The sequence below is a fragment of the Mirounga angustirostris genome, unplaced genomic scaffold (assembly GCF_029215605.1).
Source record: "Mirounga angustirostris isolate CCGP_5_RB_7025 unplaced genomic scaffold, mMirAng1.0.hap1 SCAF_9, whole genome shotgun sequence".
Lineage (NCBI taxonomy): Eukaryota > Metazoa > Chordata > Mammalia > Carnivora > Phocidae > Mirounga > Mirounga angustirostris.
The window spans coordinates 79273505-79280047 of record NW_026991717.1 but is presented as its reverse complement, the minus strand read 5'-3'; the positions used below and the strand labels follow the sequence as shown (position 1 = coordinate 79280047).

The 6543-nt window shown below is 37.9% G+C and overlaps 1 pseudogene; it reads right to left on the bottom strand.

Moving 5' to 3' along the window:
• Positions 1–2562: 2562 nt before the first annotated feature.
• LOC135361480 (large ribosomal subunit protein uL22-like) lies at positions 2563–3111 on the bottom strand (annotated as a pseudogene).
• Positions 3112–6543: the final 3432 nt, after the last annotated feature.

Genomic DNA, 6543 nt, shown 5'->3' with positions numbered 1-6543 from the left:
CTAGAACATTTGAAGAAATTCCTGGCATTTTTTGTTCCCAAACACAATGATGAAAATTTTGATGGCAAAATTAATAACTCAAAATAACTGGTCTTAAGCAACTATAGAACTACCTCTGATAGTTTTTCAAGGGGTCCCATTACTCACTCCTTAATATTGTATCTCATAGTGCCTTCTACACTTCTGAACAGCTTCCCAACCACTGGGCTTGCTCATTTTCTATGGCATACCTTTAGGCTCTCTCCTTATCATTTTACAACTAACTGGTACTCATGGAAAAGCACTAGAGGAAAAGGCTTTCCTGCCCAAATAGGGCCTTTAATTGTCCTATTCAAATCGGGGTCACTAAGGACAGAACTCTTACACTTTTATTATTTACCCCATTAGTAATTCCAGTGACAAGAGAAATATATGGAGAAGTTGGAAACTTTTATAACCTTTGTATCACCAGTATCCACAGATCTGCAATAGTCAGGCTGACTTCAGACAACATATTAAGCAGGAACACATGGGAAGCAATTATTGACTTAATCAGATAAATTCCTTCCTTCCTTCCCCTCCCGTCCCCTCCCGTCCCCTCCCCTCCCCTCCTCTCCCCTTCCCTTTCTCTCAATACATAGTTATTGAGAATCTATTCTGAGGATAGCATATATAAAGACAATAGGGAGCTAACAACTTAGTTGGAAGTCATACACACTGGGATAGGGTCAGGATGTGGGAGAGGAGGATTTTGTTATTAAATAAGTTTGGGCATATTAAGTTAGCAGGGATTCTAAATTCAGATGCCTTCAGAGGCCAGGGGTGGTCATATGAATATATTGTAGTGTGAAGACAGTAGGGAGACAGATCTGCATCTGCAGGCTGCAAATTTGCCCTTCTAAGTAAAAAAAAAAAAAAAAAAAGAAAAGAGAAAGAAAGAAAATGCCACTAGGAGCATTACTATTCTGAGACAAAGAATTTTAGAAATGTTCTAGAAAGTGGGGAGTCATCAAAGAGGTTTTTTTTTTTTTTTAAGATTTTATTTATTTTTTGACAGAGAGACAGTGAGAGAGGGAACAGAAGCAGGGGGAGTGGGGGAGGGAGAAGTAGGCTTTCCGCCGAGCAGGGAGCCCCATGTGGGGCTCGATCCCAGGACCCTGGGATCATGACCCGAGCCGAAGGCAGACGCTTAACGACTGAGCCACCCAGGTGCCCCCATCAAAGAGTTTTGAGATGGGTATAACATCATTAAAGCCATGTTTTGAGGGAGATTGAGAAAAAGACAGAGGTGTCAGTGTGAATTAAATGTAGGGAGACAGTGTATCCCAGATAGCATAGGGCAGTCCTGGCTTAGGCCTGTAATCCAGTATAACTATTAAGAGTGTGCCCTTTCGCTCTCATGGGTGTCTTAATTTGGAGAGTAAGTAACACCTAATCGGTGGCCTACACTGGCCATCTCTTCAGTGAATAGAACCCCATTTGCAGAAATCCAAACAGTTCCTGTGAGTATTTAAGATTTTTTTTTAGTAAGAGTCCCTTTACCCAGTCATGGCATATCATTGTTGAGGTGTGGCTAGAGAGAGTGCTCACACACAAGAGAACAACAGAAGTTGACATTTCCAAGGTACTTTGTTGCTACAGTGATGGTGGTATGGTTGACAAATTTAGATACTAGTATAATCGTAGGAAAATGTGGAAAGACAAATATCAAACGGAGTACTGACTTTTTCAGGGGAAATGGATTGAATGGGGTGAAAGGGAAGACTATGCATTTTTCTTTATATATTTCTATTTGGTTGAATTGGTAAAATTCAATTATTTTAAATTTAAACATTAAATAATAAAAATTTAAAATAAAATCAAATTGGTAAAAAAAAAAGACCTAATAAAATTATTTTGTAAATATTAGGGAGAACACTAAATTGGTTTTAGATCTGGTGATATAGTGACAGATGTACACATATGTCAGTAGGTGAACAGATTTAGAAGATCTTATCTTCTTGTGATCTTGGCTGCCTTATGAAGAGCTCATGTTTTTCATATCTGATAAGTGATTTACCTTTCTGTTGCAGTGTACTTAATTTTTAGTTCTTAAAGAGTAAAGAAATGGATTTCTGTATCAAAGATTATTGAGCAATAAGGGGAATTTAGTCATCTAGATAACAAAAATAATAATAGTTACCAATACCATCTATGAGATACTGTATCAGATGACATCTCTATGCCCTAGCATAGTTCTGCAAGGTGGATATTATAATCATCATTTTGCAGATGAAGAAATGGCCTCAGAAAGGCTCAGTAACAAGTCCAAGGCCACACAGTTAGTAAGTGTCAACCTGGGATTCCCCACTCAGGTCTGTTGGTTTCAAAACCTATGCAATTGTAAGTAAACGATAGAAGGCATATGTAGCAATATTAGATTTTAGAACTCTCAAACTTTGGATTTAAGTACAGTTATTAGTCATTCCTGCAGATTGCATGGGGGAATATTAAAAATAGTTTCAAAACTTCACTTTTGTGGATGTTCTCTAAGAAGACCTACTTTTTTTTTTTACTTTTATTTGCATTTATTTTATGCAGAATTTACTCCCAGGTCAGAAGGTTTTGTTTCTTCAGTTTCTTCCAGGATATCTTTGTCTTCCATGCAACCTCCTCTTCTGGCTTAGGGACAGTCTACTCTTTTTCAGTAAGGAGCATCTCAGTGTGGCAGGGAGAGCTCATGTAGGGTTAATTTGACCATGAGCCCTGTAAGTTCTATGCCACATCTTGGGGGCTTTGTTCACCTGGATGTGCTCAATGACCAGAGAATCTACATCTAAACCCTCGAGTTCAGCATGACTCTCTGCATTTTTAAGCATGTACAGTAAAAATTCAGCACTCTTTGGGCCACCCCTGCATCCAGCCCCACTGTTTGGTCTGGGGACACCTACCAACCCTACCATTGTAGCAACGGAATGGCACACATGGCTTCTGCAAAGTGACATCCTTCAGATACTTGGTGGCTTTTCGGATCTGCATACCCTTGATGGCCTGGACAGTTTCACATGTGTTCTTAAGGTGAACACAAAGATTTGAACCTTTTGACTTGCATGATTTTATAGGGCTTTCTGGGTCAAGTGAGTAGTGAACCATTTTCAGAGATCACCTCAGGCTGCTTATGGGAAGAGCAAGACCTACAGTCTTGGTGTAAGGTAGAGAGGTGGTGGACTATATATGATGGTATTTAGTCATGGTCATAATAAAAGGATCTTTTAGTGAAATAGTTATATTGGGACAGGATGAACGTTTGTATTTTTTTTCTTGTTATTACATCTCAAAGCTCATGGCTGTTAAGTAATTCTCATACCAGTGTTATAAAGATAATTTTAAGATAATGTTTGAGGGGCATCTGGGTGGCTCAGTCAATTAAGTGTCTGGCTCTTGATTTTGGTTCAGCTCATGATCTCATTTTTCGTGGGATCAAACCCTGCATAGGGCTGCAGGCTCAGCAGGGAGTCTGCTTGAGATTCTCCCTCCTCTCGCTCTTCCTCTGCCCCTCCCTCCACTTGTGCATGTTCACTCTCTATCTCTAGAATAAATAAATAAATCTTTTTTAAAAAAGATAATGTTTGATAACATTTTGGCAAACTCTCAGAGGTGGCCCTCTTTTCCACTATTCTATCGAATGCAAAGCATGTCATTCACAGAGTCAGGATTCATGGACTCTTCATGGTCACACATGTCTATGAAACTCCTAGTGACTTGTATTCTTGGTTTGTCAACCTGGGTGACTGTAGGAAAGTCACTTATATTTTTAGGAACTTACATTTGAGTAACTACAGCCATTCAAAAACTTTCTCTCTTCCAACCATTTCTGGGAACCCCCAGGGGAAGTCTCGTTTGCTTGTGAATCAGCCTGGACCACAGTTTGCTTTTTATACTATTTTTATGTATATTAATAGCTGGAACTCTGATGCTATTGTTACCCTTCCTCAAGCCTCTGTTCCTGCTGCTGATGTTTCTTCCTACCCAGAACCTATTTTTCACCCTATGTCAAGGCTCCCTGCTTGTCATAATGAAATGGTCTGTGTGAATGGCTCCCCTAGAGCTGTGAGGGGCATAACCTGTGCAATGTATGACAAAGCCCCGGTTAAGCCAAACCCACTGGTTTACTGAATATGCCCAGACATATCTGAATCTCCTTCTAAGAGAGCAGAAGATATAAGTTGTTACTATTATAAATATTAATTTGTGACAATTCGGAAAGAGACATTGGGCCTTATGCCCTTGTTGAGGAGAAAGTCTTGGTCATATGTGATATAAGTGATATAAGTCACATGGTAGGCAGGTAAAAAAACCTTTCAGTGCCCTTTAACAACCTTGTACTCTGTGATTATAAAATTACACATGCATCCACATAGATAACCCAAGAAGTCTATGGACCTAAAAAGGTTGTCTCTACAAAAATAGCATTGCAGTTTTCCATTTTCAGTATTCTGAGACTGGGAAAGTTTAAGTTCAATGACAAAAATTAGCAGAGAGCAAAAGAATAGAAAAGCATGGTAAATTTTTTTCATATTTTACATATGTATATATAAATGTACACACACACATAAAGATTAACTCTAGAGTCTGCTCTAAAGAACTAAAGAGTTATTGCTGCTTTTAAAAATAAGAACAGAAAAGCAAATGTGAAAACTTTTAAATTAAATTCCAACATTTTCAAACAAGTGCTGCCTGGGAGATCACGCAAAGCATCCAAAGCCTAAATTGAATGTATGTTGGCAAGAGCATCTTCACATCTCTCTAAATAACTAGCTAATACAGTCAGTATTTTGCACCTCATCGAGGCCTGGCACTTATTTGCAAAATGTTCCAGTCAATTGTCAACTAAAAAGAATGCAGAATTTCAGTCCTTTTCAGGTTGGGGGTTGGGGGGACTGGCAAAAGTTTTCTATTCTCCCAAAGAATGTTGCATTGCAAAGACTGAAATTCTCTAGGGGCTGCCAAGACTGCTGTCAGGTGTAATCTACCCCATCAACATTTTTAGGAGAAAGACAGAATCAACACAAAACAAAAGATGAAGCCATTAAAAAAGGAGATATAGAAGCACCCATCTTCAAGCTGCTATAATTAAGCATTTTATCTATTCTAGTAGAGAACAAAAAATATACTCTAAATTGTTTCTCTTTTCCTTATTCTTTTGCCAGGCACTCTATCTGACCACAACAAAGGTTCATCAGTCATTTGGCCTTTTATTTAATTGTTTATTTATTTAAAAGCAAGGCAAGTGATAGCAAACAAGTATTGGCTGCACAGCCTAACAATCAAGGAATGTATACCTAATGGGGGAAGAGACATATACTGAAATTGTTATAATACAGAACAGAAAACAAGAGGCATCATGAAAGAAGACAAAAGAGTTGCTAGGATCAAAAGAAAGATGCATTGGATGGAGATTGGTGTCTCTCATTTTTTGAATCCACCTGTATTACAGGCATTATGCTTAGTGTTCTGTGCATTAAATCCTCTAACATTAAATCCTCTAAATCCTATGTAATTGATATTATTCCCATTTTACAGATGAGGAAATTGAGATGTAGAGGTTAATATATTTGATTTGGTTTCCACAACAGATGGAAGAGCTGATATTAGAATCCTCAGATACTTCTAACTCCAATTTCTGGCAGGAAGACTTTAGGAAATACTTCACAGAGATGAGGCATTTGCACAGATTCTTGACAACTAGGGGGATTTGAACAGAGTGCGATATGGGAAATGCTCATTTCATGAAAAAGAAATAGTGTGGACTTGGGGGTTAAGGTTTGGTTGGAGCCCAGGGTAGGAGCAGAGTTTCTCTATTGAGCAGGGCCTTATAGCTAGTTTGTAAATTGAAAACTTGATAAAAGTGGGGAAATAGTTAAAAAAAAATGACATGTCAGCCTTTATTTTAATATAAAATGTACAAATGTGTATTTATTTGTCAGTCATCTCTTGAGGAACCGTCTCTCGAGGAAAATCATTTTCTTGGAGTATGAATCTGTTGATTGTACTCCTTACCCGTAATACACTATTTTATGCCTGATTTGATATAAACTAGTTTGGTTTACTTAAAATGGAACAAAACTGGGAGACACAATCTGAGTGTGGTATCCTGGATTTTTATTACCTTTTTTCTCAATTTGTTATTGCTGTCTTGTCCATTCCTGGTTTGACATCATTTTTTTTTTTTATTGGCTTGTTGGTGGTTGTTTTTTAAATCAAGCATATAACTTAGTGTTCATAGAAACAATTTTCTTTCTGTACTCATATTTTGTCAGTTTTCATATTTAATTAAATCACATAATTGCAAGAACAAGAAAGACTGGCATAAATAGGTTTGGACAAGCATACAACTAATTGGTGGGAGAAGGGCACAGATGTACCATATAGCTTGCTAGCATGGAGTGTTTAATCATCCATGTTTTACAGAGAGAATGGAGAGCATTGATCTGATGAGTCAATTAAACAGAAATGTGTTAAAAGAACTGCTGTTGCAATGGAAAAATAGGAGATAATATATATTAGGGTCAGGTCTTTCAGGGC